Source organism: Lycorma delicatula, chromosome 7, assembly GCF_047948215.1.
Source record: "Lycorma delicatula isolate Av1 chromosome 7, ASM4794821v1, whole genome shotgun sequence".
NCBI classification, from domain to species: domain Eukaryota; kingdom Metazoa; phylum Arthropoda; class Insecta; order Hemiptera; family Fulgoridae; genus Lycorma; species Lycorma delicatula.
Genome location: NC_134461.1, coordinates 57,524,452 through 57,551,067, shown reverse-complemented (window position 1 = coordinate 57,551,067; position 26,616 = coordinate 57,524,452). Strand labels below are relative to the sequence as shown.

At 28.4% G+C, this 26,616-nt stretch overlaps 4 long non-coding RNA genes across 7 annotated transcripts in view; 1 reads left to right on the top strand and 3 right to left on the bottom strand.

The window, feature by feature from the left end:
• LOC142327253 (uncharacterized) overlaps positions 1–26,616 on the top strand; it is a 389,528-nt gene that overhangs the window by 29,209 nt on the left and 333,703 nt on the right. The window lies entirely within an intron of this gene.
• On the bottom strand, positions 6,405–8,658 carry LOC142328121 (uncharacterized). Its single transcript, XR_012757193.1, has 2 exons — positions 8,592–8,658; positions 6,405–6,741 (listed from the first exon to the last, which is right to left on the bottom strand). It is a non-coding gene; the product is annotated as an uncharacterized LOC142328121 (long non-coding RNA).
• Positions 15,280–17,534, bottom strand: LOC142328137 (uncharacterized). Its single transcript, XR_012757196.1, has 2 exons — positions 17,468–17,534; positions 15,280–15,616 (listed from the first exon to the last, which is right to left on the bottom strand). It is a non-coding gene; the product is annotated as an uncharacterized LOC142328137 (long non-coding RNA).
• LOC142328130 (uncharacterized) lies at positions 24,156–26,410 on the bottom strand. Its single transcript, XR_012757195.1, has 2 exons — positions 26,344–26,410; positions 24,156–24,492 (listed from the first exon to the last, which is right to left on the bottom strand). It is a non-coding gene; the product is annotated as an uncharacterized LOC142328130 (long non-coding RNA).

The window sequence follows — 26,616 nt, the reverse complement described above, 5'->3', positions numbered from 1 at the left end:
TTATGTAAATCATTAATTTTTGTTTAACTAGTACCATTATATTTATTTTTTCACCAAGATAATTAATTTCAAAGATTTGCAGGAAGGAATATTGAATCAGAATCCTCTACTGATCTACTGCAAATAATTGCCGGGAAGTGTGTTTCTCGTATTAGCATAAAAATCCCATTAAGAACATGTTGAAATTACGTATAATATTGTATTGAATAATATTATATTCATTTGTTTTTATTATAATATTGAAATTGTTTCGGTTGACTTCATTCTATAAGTATTTAATGTAATATGAACTTGCGAATATATATTTTTAAAATGTAAAGCTAGCTTGCATTTTTAGGTACCTTCTTGTATGTATATTATATTTGGTGAAATTGATATTTATCTGACTGCTATTAAAGTGTGTAAACATTTCAACATGTAAATATAGGAAAATAACATTTCCAATATCCATCTATTTTTCGGTGTGAGATCACCATAAGACATGTACAAATTAAATATTTTAATTTAAAAATTTATAGTTGTCCCTAACTTTTTAAAGGCTATTGACAGAAAATAATTAGGGTGAAAACAATACTAACCAACGTGGCAGTGATTTAACTTTTTCCGTAGGTAGTTTTAAAAGCATTCTACAATACGTCTTAAATACTGCTTAACTGTGAAACTCTAAAAAACACTCGTGACTCAAACAAGATATATTTCGTTGTCAGGCCCCTATTAATGGTGTACTGTAGGTTACTACAATTACTCCACTTTTATTTTAAAATCGATGCACCTTATGGCTGCTTGTATACAATCACACTTTTCTTATATAAACATTTAAAATTATGGCAATACTTGAAATTTCATAATTTTTATTTTCTACATTATTTGTAAGCTTGATCTACTCACTCATTAACGACATAATTACAGTAATGATACCAATTTGAAACTGGTCTTTCTATTTAATTTCTTCCTAGTGTGGTTTTAACTTCTTAATTATTTTTAAACGTATTACAACACGATAACTTGTGTCGATTTAACACAAAAATGATATTTCTATGTTTAAAAAATAAATAAAAAAAGTTGAGTAGTAGCTGGTGAAAAACGGAGAGAAATATTTTTTTGATAAAGGAATAATTCATCCAAACAAGGTTGTCGATGAAAGTATAAAATAAGTTTGCATATCAACCTGAAATGTTAGCAAAAGTAAACATGACTGAATCTTCTCGCATCGTTGAAAATATCTCCCTCTTGCGCACATGGAAATTGCAGGATTATTATAGCTGGATTTATTATTATTTTTAAACAGAATAGTTTATTTCTCCGAATAACTTAATTTTTACTTTTTGGATTTGGTCTAGAAGAATTAAAGGAGAAGTTTTTGTACTAATTTAAAATATTCTTAATTTAAGTAGCCGCTTAATGCTAATTTTTGTCAATATTTGTTTAACTTTATTTTAACTGAACATAATAGTTTTAATTGAATTTTAAAAAATGTATTTGTTGAGAGAAACAGGAGAATATTAAAAAACACGATATAATCTTCAATGTGAGATAGTAATTACTTGAAAACTTAAGATAATTTTTTAGCCATAACAGTTTAATTCTGTACAGTATTATTATTAAAAGTTTTTAGAATAAAGAATAAATTTTATTTCTGCTTTTTACGTGAGAAGGTAACCAATCAAAAAAAAAATCTATTATTTTATATTTATATAACAAAAAATTTTTAATTCATGTAACCGCTTACAAGTTAATTTTTAATTACAATAACAATTAAAACGACTATAAATTAAACATATGTTTAAAACTAAAATAAAAATTTTTGATTTCATTAGAAAAAAATCCGTTAAGATAAACTTCAGATTTACTCAATACGACAATGGTGTTGCATGTGAAAAACGTTTTCCATGATTAGCATATATCAAGCCCCATCTTCCTACAACTCCAGCAACATTTTGGTCATTGAAGAAATAGATATTATTTCAAGGGGTTAATAGATACATAGTGTGGATAAAAAAAATCAAAAATTATATCGCAAAAATTATAGATCAAAAATTATATCGCGAAAAAAAAGGAGTAATAAAAGATTATGTTTGTTTCACATGGTACTAGTCGCCCATACCATTCGTTTAGGGGGGAATTATAATTTTTTTTCATAATCCTTTACATTATTAAAATTTTCAGATATAATTTTTTTCCAAACCTCTGTATGTGTTTTATTGGGTCAGAAACTACAGAAATACTTTATTGTGTTACAGAGAATTGATTAATTAAAAAAATATATACATATACGAGTGTGTTCGTGCACGCACGGGCGTGTGTGTTTTGACTGAGTAATAAGTAGATTATGTATTGCTGTATTCATAATAATATCTTAAATTATTATCAGCTGATTAAATACCACTAAATCAATTCTATTATGCTTGATTTTTCTTCTTAAGATATTTACGTTCCAATCGTAGCAATTTATCTCTTTTTTAATTGTATAGGAAGAGTGCGGTTGTAAATTTATTTGATTAATCAAATAAATATTAATTTACTGGCGTTTTCTTTCATTTTGTAGCTGTTTTGTTTATTTCTGTTTTTATAGACTACCACTTTTTTCTTTTAAAATATTAATTTTTTTATATTTTACTAGTTGTAGACAATACAATGAAATAAAATAAAAACCTGTAAATTTGTATTGCGTACTTCTTCTAATGCGACTAAAACCATTTGATTTCTCTTAACTTCTGCGTTATTGCGAGATTATATCCGAGTTTTCTTTGCAACAAGTGTATGTTGGTTATGTTAACTTGCAATTTTTTCTACCAATTTCTAACGTTATACTTCATAATAGTTATAAATATTAGTTACACTCTTATGTGTTAAAAATGATACTTTGTAATTCAGTATTGATTTGCTTGTTCGTAAAAAAAGAATAGAGAATTTTTATTTAACTTTTTTTAAGATATTATGTAACACCAGAAAATAAATATCAGTTTTAAATGAAAGCAATTACATGGTTAACTTGTGAATATGATGTTATTCAATTAATGTATTTTTGGTATAGTGATTGAATAATCATTAGACTTTTTTATATGACGTAAGTTTCATTTTACTTATAAGTTCATAAGTTACTTATTTTGATGATTTAATTTAAAGTTATTTAATGTATTCTTTTCTTAATTTTTCTATTTTTTATAAAAAAAATAGGTCCTTGAAATAAACCGTGGCGATTTTTTGATTATTAATATTATAACAATTGTTGTAACTATGATTATAAGGAGTTTTTTGATATCATGTGCAGTTTTCTTGATCAGGCAGTTGCGTACCTTGTTCGTGAACGAGAATACTTATTGGTTTGTTATATTGATGGATTAGTAAGTAGGAACGTATTATTATTTAAAACTTCAACAACAGATGGGTGGCCAGGGAAATTATTCTAGGTAAAAATAGTAATAAATACTTCTGGTCCTTGAACTACCAACCTTCCGCACAAGAAGCCAAGCGATAACAATCTGAATCTTTCCGATGCAATTTATGGAGATAATTTATTTAAATTGTTATAAATATTTTTCTTGTTGAGTTAATTACCAGAGTAGCAGTGATGCGTGTACGTGAGAGTATGGAGATTAAATTTTTTAGCATCGTTGACTGTGATTCGAATCCGGGAACTGAAAGGGTGAATGAAAAACCGCTTCGTATGGAGATCAGAATTTTTAAACAAATGATTTTATATAAATTTGTTATTTTATTTTTTTATAAATTAACAATTACACGGACCAATAATTATTAGATGCCAAAAATATTATGCCATGTATTATAATTTTTTCTTCTTAATTATAAAGACTGCATTAATTTTATTCACCCCATGTATTTTTGAAACCGTTTTCTGTATAATTGGAAGGAATTTTATTATGTGTGCCGTTTAAATGACAAAAAAATTTGTATTATTGATACACCAAAAATCTGCTTCCTTGCTATATATGAAATCATTTTCCAATTTTCTTTTTTTAGAAGAGTAAAAATATTAGTGTTATTGTCATTATACTTGTCTAAATTTATGTGATAAGCAGAGTAGTTGTTATACTTATGTTTTCAGAATTATAACATAATAGAAATATCACCAGTATTTTTTTAGTGGTAGGAATATTTTCGCCTCACTTTAGCTCAAAAGAGGCTTGAACTCGGTTTCTTATATTAATACATTATTATTACGAATAACTTTTGTGTGTTACATTTTTAGTTTATTCTTATACAAATACAGATTTAAAACGCTTCGTTGTTATTATTATTGTAAACTTTTATTTTCTGTGGTTGGTGTTACGTGTAGGGTGCGAAGTACTGTTAAGACTTGTGTTGTAATGATTATTTATGCTGAAAGTGTATTTCTCAGAAGTTTAGATCTTTTTTCAAGGTTTGACAAAAAAATCATGCCAAAATGGTATGCGAAAAATGTGAACAGGGAGGAACTAGAAGAATTTTTGGGTTTGCTATTTCTGGAAGGTCTTCATAGATCTGCTCGTGTAAATTACGGGAACTGGAATGTATCGACGTATTCCACATTACAATGTCCAGTAATCGATCTTTATTTCTATTGAGAGTCCTCCGATTTGTTAATAAACAAGGAAGACAAATAAGCAAGCTCGACAAATTTGCTCTAGTAAGGCTCATTTTGACATGCTTAGAAGAAAATTATTAAAAATGTTACAACCCTGCTGAGTTTTTGACCGTCGACGAACAGTAGAGGAAGATGCCCCTTCGGTAATACCTACCAAATAAACGGAAAAGATTCGGTGTAAGCAATTTTGCAATGGTTGATGCACGTATGACATATTTCGTCGATTTTGGAATATGGTGACTCATTAGAAGTGGCCTTACCGTCTTTATAATTAGCTTCATCAGTAGTGGATAGCCTGATTGTATCAGTTGAGGGTACTGACGGAAATATTACCACAGACAACTGGTACACCTGTGCTCCACTAACTCACTACCTCCTCAGGAATAAAAAACTTACGCGGGTCGGCACTCTCCGAAAAAATAAAAGAAAAGTCCCGAACAGCTTTCTGCCACATTAAGTAAGGCCTGTAAATAATTTCATGAAAATGTGAAAAATATAATTCTCAGAATTTAGTTGTAATAAGATTATGAAAAACTAAAAAAAGTTAACTTCTTTTTATGAAATCCAAATTAGTATAAAACTTACCATAAAAATGTTATTGAATTATGAAAAAATAAATGCTGTTTTTTTTGTAAAATAAATTTAAATGTTTGATAAATTAAGTCCTTTACTTTTTTTTAAAATTTTACCGCGTTTAATACTGAAATATTTTAAAAAATTCTATAATAATAAAAAAAAGTATTCGTAAATTCCAATGCAATGAAATCGATGCAAATTTCAACTCGTTTCATTTTTTTTTCTATGGCCTACCTAAAGATATTTTAAGGTTGCTTGTTGAGGGCAGCAGCATTGAGAATGTGAGCGATCAGTTCATCTAGTGTTAATTTTTGTTTACATACCTCGCGTTTTATTCATCCCCTTAAACAGTATTCTAAGGGAGTAATGTTTTGGTGATGTAGGTCGCCAACTTTCCGGCTCTCTACGTCCAATCAATTTACCAAAAAATCCTTCAATTGCGAATTTTTTTACTTCATTTGAAAAATATATTGCTGCTCCCTCAAATTGGTAGTGAATTTCACTTTCTTTCAGCAATGAAAAATTTGCAAATACTGTAATTTTTTAGAAATACTATACAATTTCTTTTCCTGTGTCAAGTTGTTTTAGTATGAAAGTGCGTAATTACCGCACTTTCATACTAAAACAACTTGACACAGGAAAACTTGACAGGTACATGCCACATCAGTCATTCAACGAAAATTTCTGCTGGAAATTTGATTCAATTACGCCAAATTGGTGTTGTTCAGACCACCCATATGAATTTCTTGTGTTGTTATGACATTACAGATAAACGTAGGTTCGTTCAAAATAGTATGAAGGGAATTTAGTTATTTTTAACGCATTTACTTCATTAGTCTGGCTTGTTCAACTTATCAAGTTTCGGTATATAATAATGATGCAGTGCGTCAGCAGGTTATGTCATCTTACTGTATTTTGTAGAACGTTGAATCATGTACAGATATTTTGAGTGCTCGATGTAAGACTACGCTGTACCATCTGAAGAATATAATATCGAATAAAAAAACTTATTGTCCATACAAAAATTATTTTTTTTTTTAATGTCTTCTTTTGAATATACTCACCATTTTTTATGCTTCTTCATCTGTATTAGTAGTATATTTATTAATCATTGTGAACAAATATTCCTAGGTAAAAATGCTTTACATATTGCTGAATTTGTAAAATAACACTCTTTTTAGTGAATTACTTGAATTATGGATGGGATAAATAAAATATATATTTAAGAGATAATGTAAATTAATTTATTGTTATTTCAATAATAGTGTATTTCCCAAACTTCTATTACAAGTTAAATCATTAATTCTAACTTTATATAAATGCATCAATTCATTGTATCAGACATATTGCTGTATTTTAACAAAGAATTATTCGCCACGTGGGGGTTCGGGACGAGTATAGGGGTTAGCAGGCTTATCAACGGGACTACCAGGTACTCCGTTTCCTTTTAGGGCACCGTAATTAATAAAACGATCAGGATTTATAATGTCGTCTGGTGTTCCAGATGCGGCAGATTCTCCGGATCCCGTCTCGTCTTCAGTTTTTACCAATTTATGTACGGTAAAAACAATGAATAATACCTGGAATTCAAAGAAATATTTTAATCCTTTAATTTAGCCTAAAAAATAAGTTTAAAAATATACATTAGAGATTTATACAAAAATGTCGAAATAAGACAAAAGTCTGTATAAGACATAACGTAGCATAGTGATTCGGTATTTGACAAAAATATAATAATCCGGTTTAAAATATAATAAAAGTAACAAGAAAATAGATTTAATACTCAGCGATATAACTAAATTGGAACAATCTTATTTTTTTCATTGGCGTCGCTTGTAGTAACCAACCATTTTTGCTGGCGACAGGGTACATATTCCTGTTCTATGACACATAGATTGGTGATGATTTTTTGTTATCATTAAAACTCTGATTATTATAATTCGTTACATTTTGCAGAAGTTTAATTTAGAAAAATTATTATTTTTTTATAAAGCATACATAACAGAATATATACCGCAATGCCTTGCATTGCGGTATAAGAATAGTAGAAATAGATAAAAGGTCAAAATCATTTTGAAATAAATAAAACACATTGTTACCTTTAATGCAAATTGCGGGCAATATTAAAAGTAAAAAAGTTAACCAATTAAAGTAATTAAACGATCACAAAAAAAATTTTTTTTGGCTGACTTTCACTAGGCAAATTTGTATTGTATTTTCATCGTAGTTTAATAAATAAAATTAAAAAAAAATTACAAACGTTGATTAACAGACATCGATGTAAGTAGATGTGTTTGACATTTACTTTTAACTGTAGCAAACAAACCGTTCCCGTGCGAGTTAAGAAGAAAACATCATTCTACCGTGGCTGACAGGCTACAATATGTCATCTGTGCCAGGTACAACCAGGCGTCTGCAATGATAGAAAATATTTGTGAGTACTGTTGGATGTAAATGGTAATAATCTTTTTAATGTTATACATAAAATACATTACATTCTTCGGGTATTCATAATTTAAGAATATTGCGGTAAGTATTTTTAGTGAGAGCAGATTATCAGTCGGAGTAATCTTTTTCTTTACGTCAGTTCTACACGTAACTCGCTTGTTCTTTAATCTTTACGCGCTATTAATTGTTTTTTACATAGCGATCATTTTGTTCTCATGAATCCTTAGAATTCATAAGAATCCTCAGAATTACTTTATTTTAACATTTATGCTAGCCACACTGGTAACCGGAAGGGAACAGACGGAGTCCCATTCTCGCGGATGGCACACTGGAAGGGTTATTTCCTTTTTTCCATCGCCTAAGAGTTGGAAAATATATTGGGTAAATACTGAAGTCATACAACGAACATACAGGTTATCAACTTTATTTACCAATTAGTCTCGTAATCGGAAATTTATGTTTATTAACAGAGGAAAATGTTTTGTTAAAATTATGATTGCAAAAATTAGTTTTCTCAAGTACCATCTGATAACAAACTGCGGTTATCAAGCTGGAGAATGTTATTAACAAACTTTATCTGAGAATGAGGGACAATTACTTTCAAATATTATGAACATTTAAATTCTGTTCATTTGAACGCAAAGTACCTAGAGTCCGCCACCGCTGAAAAATAATAATAATAACAATAATCAAAGGATGAATTTTAAGAAACAAGTAAATAGGAACGGCCCAATTCCAGAATTTAATTTTCATTATTACCAATAAAAAAAATAATTAATTTCGCTTAAGATTATGCACAGTTTACTGTAATAAATGGTACTAATGTATCTTACGTACTCAATTAAAAATAATAAGTGCAAATTCAAATTTTTGACTGTTCTAGTAAAACTAACGCTTCACAAAGTTTACTTTTTTCACAGTCACCCAATCTCTCCATCAGTTGGTTGAAAATTTTAATAATATACTTAATTCTTTTACTTACCATTAATAGGTTGGCTAACTGCATTTTCTTTAGTAGCTGCTAGAGTAAGTTTGAGTTAATATACTTGTTACAACAATGAGCTATTACACTTAATGCTTCTTATTTATAGTAATTAAGAACAATAAGTAATAAATTATTACGAATTATTTCTTTTATTACTGTTATTTATTACATGTTTTGTAAATTTATACTTTTTTAATTTTAGTATAAACATTTACAAAAACAGCTGTTTGTAATTAATCAGTACTGCATCAGTATAAAATATTAATTTATATTTTGTAATATTTTTCGAATTTTTAGCACTGTTTTATTTGAATATATATAATAAATTAGGATGTTTATTTGTTATATTACCCAGTTTTCATTAAACAAAACCGCACATGTTTTAAAATATTTATACATATTTTTTTTCATTATATTCTTTGTCTTTTTTTTTTTAAATGTAACATGATTGTTGATTTTTAAATGCACTGAAAGAAATAGGTTTTTTAAAAAGTAAAACCTAATACTAGTTAAAGCAGATACTGTAGAAAATAGCTAGAATAGCAGTAACTTCTGCAGTGGGTAAAATGATGAATTCTCTTTTTGTAGATGAAAACTAATTAGGTATCTCCAAAAGAGTTTTAACGGAAAAAAGTAAACTACAACAAAGATTTAATTTTACATTATATTTGAAATTTTTTAATCTTATTGATGTTTTAAATCGTCATTTAAATTATTTTAAAATTATTAGTCTAATTTCTTCCGTTCTTTTTCTCCCGTAGAATTTATGTAGTCGTGTGTTCCTTGTTATACGATGTCTGAACTATATTATGAAGTTATATTTTCTGGAAATTCTATTCCTGCTAAAATTTTATTTTGCTGGCAGTAAGTGACAGCATCTGCAATCTACATTGAGATCACTTTTTGTTTTTTATACGATACAATGGTCCAGAAGTTACTATTCTTTTGTGGGAAGAGTACGAGTGATGTAGATGCCTAAATACACGAGGTGAAACGTAATGAATGACGGTAGTTTTCAATCCCAGAAACAGACGTAATGGAGAACATGTAGTTTTAAGTTTGGAAATTTGCATTACATTTCCATATTCTCCATTACACTATTGCTGATACAGCTATTGTCGCATCAGTCCCCCCGCCCTGCTTGTGTAGGTGACGAATGAACTTTGAAATAGTTCAATATTAATGAATTTTCCACAAAATTACATTTGATTGAAACATCATGATTTATCTTATAAACAAGTGTTCGTTGATATTTCTTTTCTGTAGTCTGTGCCTTTTTATTATTGTAAGTCAAGGAGAGTAGTATTTGTAAAAATATAAGATTAACTTTTTTAATATATGCTACTGGCAGTAAGTTTCTGATTAGTAAAACAAAACATTTTCAGTTTAATTTTTTTTTAAATAATGATTATTTTGTTTTTGACAACAGATTAATTTATTTTGTAATTCAAGTTTGTTGTTTGGAAATAAAATTTTAGTAACAGACATTTTATAGCTTAAAAAAACTTTATTAATATTTTTGTTCCAGTAACGCTTTATTTCAGTTCAGATTCCCTAAATTTTTATATTCTTTTATTATTGTATATTAAAAGTTATATTTTTAATAGTTTATTTATACTTGTTCAGTTACTGTAGTCATAAAATATTTTTTCAAACACAATCATTTTTACAATAAACAATAAATAAAACTTTTATTGTTGTACGAATTTTTGTGAGGATTTTGTTAATTCCGTATACTTTTTTCTTCCTTGTTGGAAGTAATAAAATTATTGTGATTGCAAAATATTTAGGTTTTCAGGTTTGACCGGAAATATCCATTTTGACCGTCCCTAAATTCATTTTGAGTAGGTTCTCCGTGACGTCTGTAAGTGTGTATGTAACTCAAAAACGATTAGCCGTAGTTTGTTGAAATTCTGGATTAAGGATTGTTGTAACTTCTAATTTTTGCACTTCTATTTCTTATGGCAATCGATGGAACCGAAAGTCTCCAAAAAAAGTCCAAATCAAAAGAAAAAATTTGGATTGGAAATTTTCTTAACTGCAGTAATATGCACTCATTGAGAGTTTTTTACTATTTACCATAAGTGGTTCTTATTTTCATTGGAACCAATAAAATTAAATTTTAATTAATAACATATTTTGATTTTACAAGGAGAATCTTTTAAATATCAAGGAGATATATGTTCGAATCAGACTTCATTTCATTTTTTTAACTTTTTTTTTTTAATTTAACTATATTGATTTTTTAATAATTATCAACCACTGATTATATAAAAATAACATTAAAAAAAATATGAAAAAATATCTAAAGTTATTAATGAAATAAAATTAAAAAAAAGTGTGTGTATGTAGTTTAATAGGTGGACAAGTTAGTGATGTGTTGTCCAGTACTGTAGGTTATTACAATTACTCCACTTTCATTTTAAAATTGATGCACCTTATGGCTGTTTGTATACAATCACACTTTTCTTATATAAACTTTAAAAATTATGGCAATACTTGAAATTTCATAATTTTTATTTTCTACATTATTTGTAAGCTTGATCTATTCACTCATTAACGACATAATTACAGTAATGATACCAATTTGAAACTGGTCTTTCTATTTAATTTCTTCGTAGTGCGGTTTTAACTTCTAAATTATTTTTAAACGTATTACAACACGATAACTTGTGTCGATTTAACACAAAAATGATATTTCTATGTTTAAAAAATAAATAAAAAAAGTTGAGTAGTAGCTGGTGAAAAACGGAGAGAAATATTTTTTTGATAAAGGATTAATACTGGCGTTTACTTTCTTTTTGTAGCTGTTTTGTTATTTCTGTTTTTATAGACTACCATTTATTTCTTTAAAAATTTTAATTCTTTTATATTTTACTAGTTTTAAACAATACATTGAAATAAAATAAAAACCTGTAAATTTGTATTGCGTATTTCTTTTAATGCAACTAAACACATTTGATTTCTGTTTACTTCTGCGTTATTGCGAGATTATATCCGAGTTTTCTTTGCAACAAGTGTTAGATATGTTGGTTATGTTAACTTGCAATTTTTTCTACCAATTTCTAACGTTATACTTCATCGTAGTTATAAATATTAGTTACACTCTTATGTGTTAAAAATGATACTTTGTAATTCATTATTGATTTGGCTGTTCGTAAAAAAAGAATAGAGAATTTTTATTTCCTTTTTTTAAGATATTATGTAACACCAGAAAATAAATATCAGTTTTAAATGAAAGCAATTACATGGTAAGATGTTAACTTGTAAATATGATGTTATTCAATTAATGTATTTTTTGTATACTGATTGAATGATCATTAGACTTTTTTATATGACGTAAGTTTCATTTTACTTATATGTATTCATAAGTTACTTATTTTGATGATTTAATTTAAAGTTATTTAATGTATTCTTTTCTTAATTTTTCTATTTTTTATAAAAAAAATAGGTCCTTGAAATAAACCGTGGCGATTTTTTGATTATTAATATTATAACAATTGTTGTAACTATGATTATAAGGAGTTTTTTGATATCATGTGCAGTTTTCTTGATCAGGCAGTTGCGTACCTTGTTCGTGAACGAGAATACTTATTGGTTTGTTATATTGATGGATTAGTAAGTAGGAACGTATTATTATTTAAAACTTCAACAACAGATGGGTGGCCAGGGAAATTATTCTAGGTAAAAATAGTAATAAATACTTCTGGTCCTTGAACTACCAACCTTCCGCACAAGAAGCCAAGCGATAACAATCTGAATCTTTCCGATGCAATTTATGGAGATAATTTATTTAAATTGTTATAAATATTTTTCTTGTTGAGTTAATTACCAGAGTAGCAGTGATGCGTGTACGTGAGAGTATGGAGATTAAATTTTTTAGCATCGTTGACTGTGATTCGAATCCGGGAACTGAAAGGGTGAATGAAAAACCGCTTCGTATGGAGATCAGAATTTTTAAACAAATGATTTTATATAAATTTGTTATTTTATTTTTTTATAAATTAACAATTACACGGACCAATAATTATTAGATGCCAAAAATATTATGCCATGTATTATAATTTTTTCTTCTTAATTATAAAGACTGCATTAATTTTATTCACCCCATGTATTTTTGAAACCGTTTTCTGTATAATTGGAAGGAATTTTATTATGTGTGCCGTTTAAATGACAAAAAAATTTGTATTATTGATACACCAAAAATCTGCTTCCTTGCTATATATGAAATCATTTTCCAATTTTCTTTTTTTAGAAGAGTAAAAATATTAATGTTATTGTCATTATACTTGTCTAAATTTATGTGATAAGCAGAGTAATTGTTATACTTATGTTTTCAGAATTATAACATAATAGAAACATCACCAGTAATTTTTTAGTGGTAGGAATATTTTCGCCTCACTTTAGCTCAAAAGAGGCTTGAACTCGGTTTCTTATATTAATACATTATTATTACGAATAACTTTTGTGTGTTACATTTTTAGTTTATTCTTATACAAATACAGATTTAAAACGCTTCGTTGTTATTATTATTGTAAACTTTTATTTTCTGTGGTTGGTGTTATGTGTAGGGTGCGAAGTACTGTTAAGACTTGTGTTGTAATGATTATTTATGCTGAAAGTGTATTTCTCAGAAGTTTAGATCTTATTTCAAGGTTTGACAAAAAAATCATGCCAAAATGGTATGCGAAAAATGTGAACAGGGAGGAACTAGAAGAATTTTTGGGTTTGCTATTTCTGGAAGGTCTTCATAGATCTGCTCGTGTAAATTACGGGAACTTGGAAGAATGTATCGACGTATTCCACATTACAATGTCCAGTAATCGATCTTTATTTCTATTGAGAGTCCTCCGATTTGTTAATAAACAAGGAAGACAAATAAGCAAGCTCGACAAATTTGCTCTAGTAAGGCTCATTTTGACATGCTTAGAAGAAAATTATTAAAAATGTTACAACCCTGCTGAGTTTTTGACCGTCGACGAACAGTAGAGGAAGATGCCCCTTCGGTAATACCTACCAAATAAACGGAAAAGATTCGGTGTAAGCAATTTTGCAATGGTTGATGCACGTATGACATATTTCGTCGATTTTGGAATATGGTGACTCATTAGTAGTGGCCTTACCGTCTTTATAATTAGCTTCATCAGTAGTGGATAGCCTGATTGTATCAGTTGAGGGTACTGACGGAAATATTACCACAGACAACTGGTACACCTGTGCTCCACTAACTCGCTACCTCCTCAGGAATAAAAAACTTACGCGGGTCGGCACTCCCCGAAAAAATAAACGGAAAGTCCCGATCAGCTTTCTGCCACAAAAAGTAAGGCCTGTAAATAATTTCATGAAAATGTGAAAAATATAATTCTCAGAATTTAGTTGTAATTAAGATTATGAAAAACGAAAAAAAGTTAACTTCTTTTTATGAAATCCAGATTAGTATAAAACTTACCATAAAAATGTTATTGAATTATGAAAAAATAAATGCTGTTTTTTTTGTAAAATAAATTTAAATGTTTGATAAATTAAGTACTTTACTTTTTTTTTAAATTTTACCGCGTTTAATACTGAATTATTTTAAAAAATTCTATAATAATAAAAAAAGTATTCGTAAATTCCAATGCAATGAAATCGATGCAAATTTCAACTCGTTTCATTTTTTTTTCTATGGCCTACCTAAAGATATTTTAAGGTTGCTTGTTGAGGGCAGCAGCATTGAGAATGTGAGCGATCAGTTCATCTAGTGTTAATTTTTGTTTACATACCTCGCGTTTTATTCATCCCCTTAAACAGTATTCTAAGGGAGTAATGTTTTGGTGATGTAGGTCGCCAACTTTCCGGCTCTCTACGTCCAATCAATTTACCAATAAATCCTTCAATTGCGAATTTTTTTACTTCATTTGAAAAATATATTGGTGCTCCCTCAAATTGGTAGTGAATTTCACTTTCTTTCAGCAATGAAAAATTTGCAAATACTGTAATTTTTTAGAAATACTATACAATTTTTTTTCCTGTGTCAAGTTGTTTTAGTATGAAAGTGCGTAATTACCGCACTTTCATACTAAAACAACTTGACACAGGAAAACTTGACAGGTACATGCCACATCAGTCATTCAACGAAAATTTCTGCTGGAAATTTGATTCAATTACGCCATATTGGTGTTGTTCAGACCACCCATATGAATTTCTTGTGTTGTTATGACATTACAGATAAACGTAGGTTCGTTCAAAATAGTATGAAGGGAATTAAGTAGTTATTTTTAACGCATTTACTTCATTAGTCTGGCTTGTTCGACTTAAGAAGTTTCGGTATATAATAATGATGCAGTGCGTCAGCAGGTAATGTCATCTTACTGTACTTTGTAGAACGTTGAATCGTGTACTGATATTTTGAGTGCTCGATGTAAGACTACGCTGTACCATCTGAAGAATATAATATCGAATAAAAAAACTTATTGTCCATACAAAAATTATTTTTTTTTTTAATGTCTTCTTTTGAATATACTCACCATTTTTTATGCTTCTTCATCTGTATTAGTAGTATATTTATTAATCATTGTGAACAAATATTCCTAGGTAAAAATGCTTTACATATTGCTGAATTTGTAAAATAACACTCTTTTTAGTGAATTACTTGAATTATGGATGGGATAAATAAAATATATATTTAAGAGATAATGTAAATTAATTTATTGTTATTTCAATAATAGTGTATTTCCCAAACTTCTATTACAAGTTAAATCATTAATTCTAACTTTATATAAATGCATCAATTCATTGTATCAGACATATTGCTGTATTTTAACAAAGAATTATTCGCCACGTGGGGGTTCGGGACGAGTATAGGGGTTAGCAGGCTTATCAACGGGACTACCAGGTACTCCGTTTCCTTTTAGGGCACCGTAATTAATAAAACGATCAGGATTTATAATGTCGTCTGGTGTTCCAGATGCGGCAGATTCTCCGGATCCCGTCTCGTCTTCAGTTTTTACCAATTTATGTACGGTAAAAACAATGAATAATACCTGGAATTCAAAGAAATATTTTAATCCTTTAATTTAGCCTAAAAAATAAGTTTAAAAATATACATTAGAGATTTATACAAAAATGTCGAAATAAGACAAAAGTCTGTATAAGACATAACGTAGCATAGTGATTCGGTATTTGACAAAAATATAATAATCCGGTTTAAAATATAATAAAAGTAACAAGAAAATAGATTTAATACTCAGCGATATAACTAAATTGGAACAATCTTATTTTTTTCATTGGCGTCGCTTGTAGTAACCAACCATTTTTGCTGGCGACAGGGTACATATTCCTGTTCTATGACACATAGATTGGTGATGATTTTTTGTTATCATTAAAACTCTGATTATTATAATTCGTTACATTTTGCAGAAGTTTAATTTAGAAAAATTATTATTTTTTTATAAAGCATACATAACAGAATATATACCGCAATGCCTTGCATTGCGGTATAAGAATAGTAGAAATAGATAAAAGGTCAAAATCATTTTGAAATAAATAAAACACATTGTTACCTTTAATGCAAATTGCGGGCAATATTAAAAGTAAAAAAGTTAACCAATTAAAGTAATTAAACGATCACAAAAAAATTTTTTTTTTGGCTGACTTTCACTAGGCAAATTTGTATTGTATTTTCATCGTAGTTTAATAAATAAAATTAAAAAAAAATTACAAACGTTGATTAACAGACATCGATGTAAGTAGATGTGTTTGACATTTACTTTTAACTGTAGCAAACAAACCGTTCCCGTGCGAGTTAAGAAGAAAACATCATTCTACCGTGGCTGACAGGCTACAATATGTCATCTGTGCCAGGTACAACCAGGCGTCTGCAATGATAGAAAATATTTGTGAGTACTGTTGGATGTAAATGGTAATAATCTTTTTAATGTTATACATAAAATACATTACATTCTTCGGGTATTCATAATTTAAGAATATTGCGGTAAGTATTTTTAGTGAGAGCAGATTATCAGTCGGAGTAATCTTTTTCTTTACGTCAGTTCTACACGTAACTCGCTTGTTCTTTAATCTTTGCGCGCTATTAATTGTTTTTTACATAGCGATCATTTTGTTCTCATGAATCCTTAGAATTCATAAGAATCCTCAGAATTACTTTATTTTAACATTTATGCTAGCCACACTGGTAACCGGAAGGGAACAGACGGAGTCCCATTCTCACGGATGGCACACTGGAAGGGTTATTTCCTTTTTTCCATCGCCTAAGAGTTGGAAAATATATTGGGTAAATACTGAAGTCATACAACGAACATACAGGTTATCAACTTTATTTACCAATTAGTCTCGTAATCGGAAATTTATGTTTATTAACAGAGGAAAATGTTTTGTTAAAATTATGATTGCAAAAATTAGTTTTCTCAAGTACCATCTGATAACAAACTGCGGTTATCAAGCTGGAGAATGTTATTAACAAACTTTATCTGAGAATGAGGGACAATTACTTTCAAATATTATGAACATTTAAATTCTGTTCATTTGAACGCAAAGTACCTAGAGTCCGCCACCGCTGAAAAATAATAATAATAACAATAATCAAAGGATGAATTTTAAGAAACAAGTAAATAGGAACGGCCCAATTCCAGAATTTAATTTTCATTATTACCAATAAAAAAAATAATTAATTTCGCTTAAGATTATGCACAGTTTACTGTAATAAATGGTACTAATGTATCTTACGTACTCAATTAAAAATAATAAGTGCAAATTCAAATTTTTGACTGTTCTAGTAAAACTAACGCTTCACAAAGTTTACTTTTTTCACAGTCACCCAATCTCTCCATCAGTTGGTTGAAAATTTTAATAATATACTTAATTCTTTTACTTACCATTAATAGGTTGGCTAACTGCATTTTCTTTAGTAGCTGCTAGAGTAAGTTTGAGTTAATATACTTGTTACAACAATGAGCTATTACACTTAATGCTTCTTATTTATAGTAATTAAGAACAATAAGTAATAAATTATTACGAATTATTTCTTTTATTACTGTTATTTATTACATGTTTTGTAAATTTATACTTTTTTAATTTTAGTATAAACATTTACAAAAACAGCTGTTTGTAATTAATCAGTACTGCATCAGTATAAAATATTAATTTATATTTTGTAATATTTTTCGAATTTTTAGCACTGTTTTATTTGAATATATATAATAAATTAGGATGTTTATTTGTTATATTACCCAGTTTTCATTAAACAAAACCGCACATGTTTTAAAATATTTATACATATTTTTTTTCATTATATTCTTTGTCTTTTTTTTTTTAAATGTAACATGATTGTTGATTTTTAAATGCACTGAAAGAAATAGGTTTTTTAAAAAGTAAAACCTAATACTAGTTAAAGCAGATACTGTAGAAAATAGCTAGAATAGCAGTAACTTCTGCAGTGGGTAAAATGATGAATTCTCTTTTTGTAGATGAAAACTAATTAGGTATCTCCAAAAGAGTTTTAACGGAAAAAAGTAAACTACAACAAAGATTTAATTTTACATTATATTTGAAATTTTTTAATCTTATTGATGTTTTAAATCGTCATTTAAATTATTTTAAAATTATTAGTCTAATTTCTTCCGTTCTTTTTCTCCCGTAGAATTTATGTAGTCGTGTGTTCCTTGTTATACGATGTCTGAACTATATTATGAAGTTATATTTTCTGGAAATTCTATTCCTGCTAAAATTTTATTTTGCTGGCAGTAAGTGACAGCATCTGCAATCTACATTGAGATCACTTTTTGTTTTTTATACGATACAATGGTCCAGAAGTTACTATTCTTTTGTGGGAAGAGTACGAGTGATGTAGATGCCTAAATACACGAGGTGAAACGTAATGAATGACGGTAGTTTTCAATCCCAGAAACAGACGTAATGGAGAACATGTAGTTTTAAGTTTGGAAATTTGCATTACATTTCCATATTCTCCATTACACTATTGCTGATACAGCTATTGTCGCATCAGTCCCCCCGCCCTGCTTGTGTAGGTGACGAATGAACTTTGAAATAGTTCAATATTAATGAATTTTCCACAAAATTACATTTGATTGAAACATCATGATTTATCTTATAAACAAGTGTTCGTTGATATTTCTTTTCTGTAGTCTGTGCCTTTTTATTATTGTAAGTCAAGGAGAGTAGTATTTGTAAAAATATAAGATTAACTTTTTTAATATATGCTACTGGCAGTAAGTTTCTGATTAGTAAAACAAAACATTTTCAGTTTAATTTTTTTTTAAATAATGATTATTTTGTTTTTGACAACAGATTAATTTATTTTGTAATTCAAGTTTGTTGTTTGGAAATAAAATTTTAGTAACAGACATTTTATAGCTTAAAAAAACTTTATTAATATTTTTGTTCCAGTAACGCTTTATTTCAGTTCAGATTCCCTAAATTTTTATATTCTTTTATTATTGTATATTAAAAGTTATATTTTTAATAGTTTATTTATACTTGTTCAGTTACTGTAGTAATAAAATATTTTTTCAAACACAATCATTTTTACAATAAACAATAAATAAAACTTTTATTGTTGTACGAATTTTTGTGAGGATTTTGTTAATTCCGTATACTTTTTTCTTCCTTGTTGGAAGTAATAAAATTATTGTGATTGCAAAATATTTAGGTTTTCAGGTTTGACCGGAAATATCCATTTTGACCGTCCCTAAATTCATTTTGAGTAGGTTCTCCGTGACGTCTGTAAGTGTGTATGTAACTCAAAAACGATTAGCCGTAGTTTGTTGAAATTCTGGATTAAGGATTGTTGTAACTTCTAATTTTTGCACTTCTATTTCTTATGGCAATCGATGGAACCGAAAGTCTCCAAAAAAAGTCCAAATCAAAAGAAAAAATTTGGATTGGAAATTTTCTTAACTGCAGTAATATGCACTCATTGAGAGTTTTTTACTATTTACCATAAGTGGTTCTTATTTTCATTGGAACCAATAAAATTAAATTTTAATTAATAACATATTTTGATTTTACAAGGAGAATCTTTTAAATATCAAGGAGATATATGTTCGAATCAGACTTCATTTCATTTTTTTAACTTTTTTTTTTTAATTTAACTATATTGATTTTTTAATAATTATCAACCACTGATTATATAAAAATAACATTAAAAAAAATATGAAAAAATATCTAAAGTTATTAATGAAATAAAATTAAAAAAAAGTGTGTGTATGTAGTTTAATAGGTGGACAAGTTAGTGATGTGTTGTCCAGTACTGTAGGTTATTACAATTACTCCACTTTCATTTTAAAATTGATGCACCTTATGGCTGTTTGTATACAATCACACTTTTCTTATATAAACTTTAAAAATTATGGCAATACTTGAAATTTCATAATTTTTATTTTCTACATTATTTGTAAGCTTGATCTATTCACTCATTAACGACATAATTACAGTAATGATACCAATTTGAAACTGGTCTTTCTATTTAATTTCTTCGTAGTGCGGTTTTAACTTCTAAATTATTTTTAAACGTATTACAACACGATAACTTGTGTCGATTTAACACAAAAATGATATTTCTATGTTTAAAAAATAAATAAAAAAAGTTGAGTAGTAGCTGGTGAAAAACGGAGAGAAATATTTTTTTGATAAAGGATTAATACTGGCGTTTACTTTCTTTTTGTAGCTGTTTTGTTATTTCTGTTTTTATAGACTACCATTTATTTCTTTAAAAATTTTAATTCTTTTATATTTTACTAGTTTTAAACAATACATTGAAATAAAATAAAAACCTGTAAATTTGTATTGCGTATTTCTTTTAATGCAACTAAACACATTTGATTTCTGTTTACTTCTGCGTTATTGCGAGATTATATCCGAGTTTTCTTTGCAACAAGTGTTAGATATGTTGGTTATGTTAACTTGCAATTTTTTCTACCAATTTCTAACGTTATACTTCATCGTAGTTATAAATATTAGTTACACTCTTATGTGTTAAAAATGATACTTTGTAATTCATTATTGATTTGGCTGTTCGTAAAAAAAGAATAGAGAATTTTTATTTCCTTTTTTTAAGATATTATGTAACACCAGAAAATAAATATCAGTTTTAAATGAAAGCAATTACATGGTAAGATGTTAACTTGTAAATATGATGTTATTCAATTAATGTATTTTTTGTATACTGATTGAATGATCATTAGACTTTTTTATATGACGTAAGTTTCATTTTACTTATATGTATTCATAAGTTACTTATTTTGATGATTTAATTTAAAGTTATTTAATGTATTCTTTTCTTAATTTTTCTATTTTTTATAAAAAAAATAGGTCCTTGAAATAAACCGTGGCGATTTTTTGATTATTAATATTATAACAATTGTTGTAACTATGATTATAAGGAGTTTTTTGATATCATGTGCAGTTTTCTTGATCAGGCAGTTGCGTACCTTGTTCGTGAACGAGAATACTTATTGGTTTGTTATATTGATGGATTAGTAAGTAGGAACGTATTATTATTTAAAACTTCAACAACAGATGGGTGGCCAGGGAAATTATTCTAGGTAAAAATAGTAATAAATACTTCTGGTCCTTGAACTACCAACCTTCCGCACAAGAAGCCAAGCGATAACAATCTGAATCTTTCCGATGCAATTTATGGAGATAATTTATTTAAATTGTTATAAATATTTTTCTTGTTGAGTTAATTACCAGAGTAGCAGTGATGCGTGTACGTGAGAGTATGGAGATTAAATTTTTTAGCATCGTTGACTGTGATTCGAATCCGGGAACTGAAAGGGTGAATGAAAAACCGCTTCGTATGGAGATCAGAATTTTTAAACAAATGATTTTATATAAATTTGTTATTTTATTTTTTTATAAATTAACAATTACACGGACCAATAATTATTAGATGCCAAAAATATTATGCCATGTATTATAATTTTTTCTTCTTAATTATAAAGACTGCATTAATTTTATTCACCCCATGTATTTTTGAAACCGTTTTCTGTATAATTGGAAGGAATTTTATTATGTGTGCCGTTTAAATGACAAAAAAATTTGTATTATTGATACACCAAAAATCTGCTTCCTTGCTATATATGAAATCATTTTCCAATTTTCTTTTTTTAGAAGAGTAAAAATATTAATGTTATTGTCATTATACTTGTCTAAATTTATGTGATAAGCAGAGTAATTGTTATACTTATGTTTTCAGAATTATAACATAATAGAAACATCACCAGTAATTTTTTAGTGGTAGGAATATTTTCGCCTCACTTTAGCTCAAAAGAGGCTTGAACTCGGTTTCTTATATTAATACATTATTATTACGAATAACTTTTGTGTGTTACATTTTTAGTTTATTCTTATACAAATACAGATTTAAAACGCTTCGTTGTTATTATTATTGTAAACTTTTATTTTCTGTGGTTGGTGTTATGTGTAGGGTGCGAAGTACTGTTAAGACTTGTGTTGTAATGATTATTTATGCTGAAAGTGTATTTCTCAGAAGTTTAGATCTTATTTCAAGGTTTGACAAAAAAATCATGCCAAAATGGTATGCGAAAAATGTGAACAGGGAGGAACTAGAAGAATTTTTGGGTTTGCTATTTCTGGAAGGTCTTCATAGATCTGCTCGTGTAAATTACGGGAACTTGGAAGAATGTATCGACGTATTCCACATTACAATGTCCAGTAATCGATCTTTATTTCTATTGAGAGTCCTCCGATTTGTTAATAAACAAGGAAGACAAATAAGCAAGCTCGACAAATTTGCTCTAGTAAGGCTCATTTTGACATGCTTAGAAGAAAATTATTAAAAATGTTACAACCCTGCTGAGTTTTTGACCGTCGACGAACAGTAGAGGAAGATGCCCCTTCGGTAATACCTACCAAATAAACGGAAAAGATTCGGTGTAAGCAATTTTGCAATGGTTGATGCACGTATGACATATTTCGTCGATTTTGGAATATGGTGACTCATTAGTAGTGGCCTTACCGTCTTTATAATTAGCTTCATCAGTAGTGGATAGCCTGATTGTATCAGTTGAGGGTACTGACGGAAATATTACCACAGACAACTGGTACACCTGTGCTCCACTAACTCGCTACCTCCTCAGGAATAAAAAACTTACGCGGGTCGGCACTCCCCGAAAAAATAAACGGAAAGTCCCGATCAGCTTTCTGCCACAAAAAGTAAGGCCTGTAAATAATTTCATGAAAATGTGAAAAATATAATTCTCAGAATTTAGTTGTAATTAAGATTATGAAAAACGAAAAAAAGTTAACTTCTTTTTATGAAATCCAGATTAGTATAAAACTTACCATAAAAATGTTATTGAATTATGAAAAAATAAATGCTGTTTTTTTTGTAAAATAAATTTAAATGTTTGATAAATTAAGTACTTTACTTTTTTTTTAAATTTTACCGCGTTTAATACTGAATTATTTTAAAAAATTCTATAATAATAAAAAAAGTATTCGTAAATTCCAATGCAATGAAATCGATGCAAATTTCAACTCGTTTCATTTTTTTTTCTATGGCCTACCTAAAGATATTTTAAGGTTGCTTGTTGAGGGCAGCAGCATTGAGAATGTGAGCGATCAGTTCATCTAGTGTTAATTTTTGTTTACATACCTCGCGTTTTATTCATCCCCTTAAACAGTATTCTAAGGGAGTAATGTTTTGGTGATGTAGGTCGCCAACTTTCCGGCTCTCTACGTCCAATCAATTTACCAATAAATCCTTCAATTGCGAATTTTTTTACTTCATTTGAAAAATATATTGGTGCTCCCTCAAATTGGTAGTGAATTTCACTTTCTTTCAGCAATGAAAAATTTGCAAATACTGTAATTTTTTAGAAATACTATACAATTTTTTTTCCTGTGTCAAGTTGTTTTAGTATGAAAGTGCGTAATTACCGCACTTTCATACTAAAACAACTTGACACAGGAAAACTTGACAGGTACATGCCACATCAGTCATTCAACGAAAATTTCTGCTGGAAATTTGATTCAATTACGCCATATTGGTGTTGTTCAGACCACCCATATGAATTTCTTGTGTTGTTATGACATTACAGATAAACGTAGGTTCGTTCAAAATAGTATGAAGGGAATTAAGTAGTTATTTTTAACGCATTTACTTCATTAGTCTGGCTTGTTCGACTTAAGAAGTTTCGGTATATAATAATGATGCAGTGCGTCAGCAGGTAATGTCATCTTACTGTACTTTGTAGAACGTTGAATCGTGTACTGATATTTTGAGTGCTCGATGTAAGACTACGCTGTACCATCTGAAGAATATAATATCGAATAAAAAAACTTATTGTCCATACAAAAATTATTTTTTTTTTTAATGTCTTCTTTTGAATATACTCACCATTTTTTATGCTTCTTCATCTGTATTAGTAGTATATTTATTAATCATTGTGAACAAATATTCCTAGGTAAAAATGCTTTACATATTGCTGAATTTGTAAAATAACACTCTTTTTAGTGAATTACTTGAATTATGGATGGGATAAATAAAATATATATTTAAGAGATAATGTAAATTAATTTATTGTTATTTCAATAATAGTGTATTTCCCAAACTTCTATTACAAGTTAAATCATTAATTCTAACTTTATATAAATGCATCAATTCATTGTATCAGACATATTGCTGTATTTTAACAAAGAATTATTCGCCACGTGGGGGTTCGGGACGAGTATAGGGGTTAGCAGGCTTATCAACGGGACTACCAGGTACTCCGTTTCCTTTTAGGGCACCGTAATTAATAAAACGATCAGGATTTATAATGTCGTCTGGTGTTCCAGATGCGGCAGATTCTCCGGATCCCGTCTCGTCTTCAGTTTTTACCAATTTATGTACGGTAAAAACAATGAATAATACCTGGAATTCAAAGAAATATTTTAATCCTTTAATTTAGCCTAAAAAATAAGTTTAAAAATATACATTAGAGATTTATACAAAAATGTCGAAATAAGACAAAAGTCTGTATAAGACATAACGTAGCATAGTGATTCGGTATTTGACAAAAATATAATAATCCGGTTTAAAATATAATAAAAGTAACAAGAAAATAGATTTAATACTCAGCGATATAACTAAATTGGAACAATCTTATTTTTTTCATTGGCGTCGCTTGTAGTAACCAACCATTTTTGCTGGCGACAGGGTACATATTCCTGTTCTATGACACATAGATTGGTGATGATTTTTTGTTATCATTAAAACTCTGATTATTATAATTCGTTACATTTTGCAGAAGTTTAATTTAGAAAAATTATTATTTTTTTATAAAGCATACATAACAGAATATATACCGCAATGCCTTGCATTGCGGTATAAGAATAGTAGAAATAGATAAAAGGTCAAAATCATTTTGAAATAAATAAAACACATTGTTACCTTTAATGCAAATTGCGGGCAATATTAAAAGTAAAAAAGTTAACCAATTAAAGTAATTAAACGATCACAAAAAAATTTTTTTTTTGGCTGACTTTCACTAGGCAAATTTGTATTGTATTTTCATCGTAGTTTAATAAATAAAATTAAAAAAAAATTACAAACGTTGATTAACAGACATCGATGTAAGTAGATGTGTTTGACATTTACTTTTAACTGTAGCAAACAAACCGTTCCCGTGCGAGTTAAGAAGAAAACATCATTCTACCGTGGCTGACAGGCTACAATATGTCATCTGTGCCAGGTACAACCAGGCGTCTGCAATGATAGAAAATATTTGTGAGTACTGTTGGATGTAAATGGTAATAATCTTTTTAATGTTATACATAAAATACATTACATTCTTCGGGTATTCATAATTTAAGAATATTGCGGTAAGTATTTTTAGTGAGAGCAGATTATCAGTCGGAGTAATCTTTTTCTTTACGTCAGTTCTACACGTAACTCGCTTGTTCTTTAATCTTTGCGCGCTATTAATTGTTTTTTACATAGCGATCATTTTGTTCTCATGAATCCTTAGAATTCATAAGAATCCTCAGAATTACTTTATTTTAACATTTATGCTAGCCACACTGGTAACCGGAAGGGAACAGACGGAGTCCCATTCTCACGGATGGCACACTGGAAGGGTTATTTCCTTTTTTCCATCGCCTAAGAGTTGGAAAATATATTGGGTAAATACTGAAGTCATACAACGAACATACAGGTTATCAACTTTATTTACCAATTAGTCTCGTAATCGGAAATTTATGTTTATTAACAGAGGAAAATGTTTTGTTAAAATTATGATTGCAAAAATTAGTTTTCTCAAGTACCATCTGATAACAAACTGCGGTTATCAAGCTGGAGAATGTTATTAACAAACTTTATCTGAGAATGAGGGACAATTACTTTCAAATATTATGAACATTTAAATTCTGTTCATTTGAACGCAAAGTACCTAGAGTCCGCCACCGCTGAAAAATAATAATAATAACAATAATCAAAGGATGAATTTTAAGAAACAAGTAAATAGGAACGGCCCAATTCCAGAATTTAATTTTCATTATTACCAATAAAAAAAATAATTAATTTCGCTTAAGATTATGCACAGTTTACTGTAATAAATGGTACTAATGTATCTTACGTACTCAATTAAAAATAATAAGTGCAAATTCAAATTTTTGACTGTTCTAGTAAAACTAACGCTTCACAAAGTTTACTTTTTTCACAGTCACCCAATCTCTCCATCAGTTGGTTGAAAATTTTAATAATATACTTAATTCTTTTACTTACCATTAATAGGTTGGCTAACTGCATTTTCTTTAGTAGCTGCTAGAGTAAGTTTGAGTTAATATACTTGTTACAACAATGAGCTATTACACTTAATGCTTCTTATTTATAGTAATTAAGAACAATAAGTAATAAATTATTACGAATTATTTCTTTTATTACTGTTATTTATTACATGTTTTGTAAATTTATACTTTTTTAATTTTAGTATAAACATTTACAAAAACAGCTGTTTGTAATTAATCAGTACTGCATCAGTATAAAATATTAATTTAT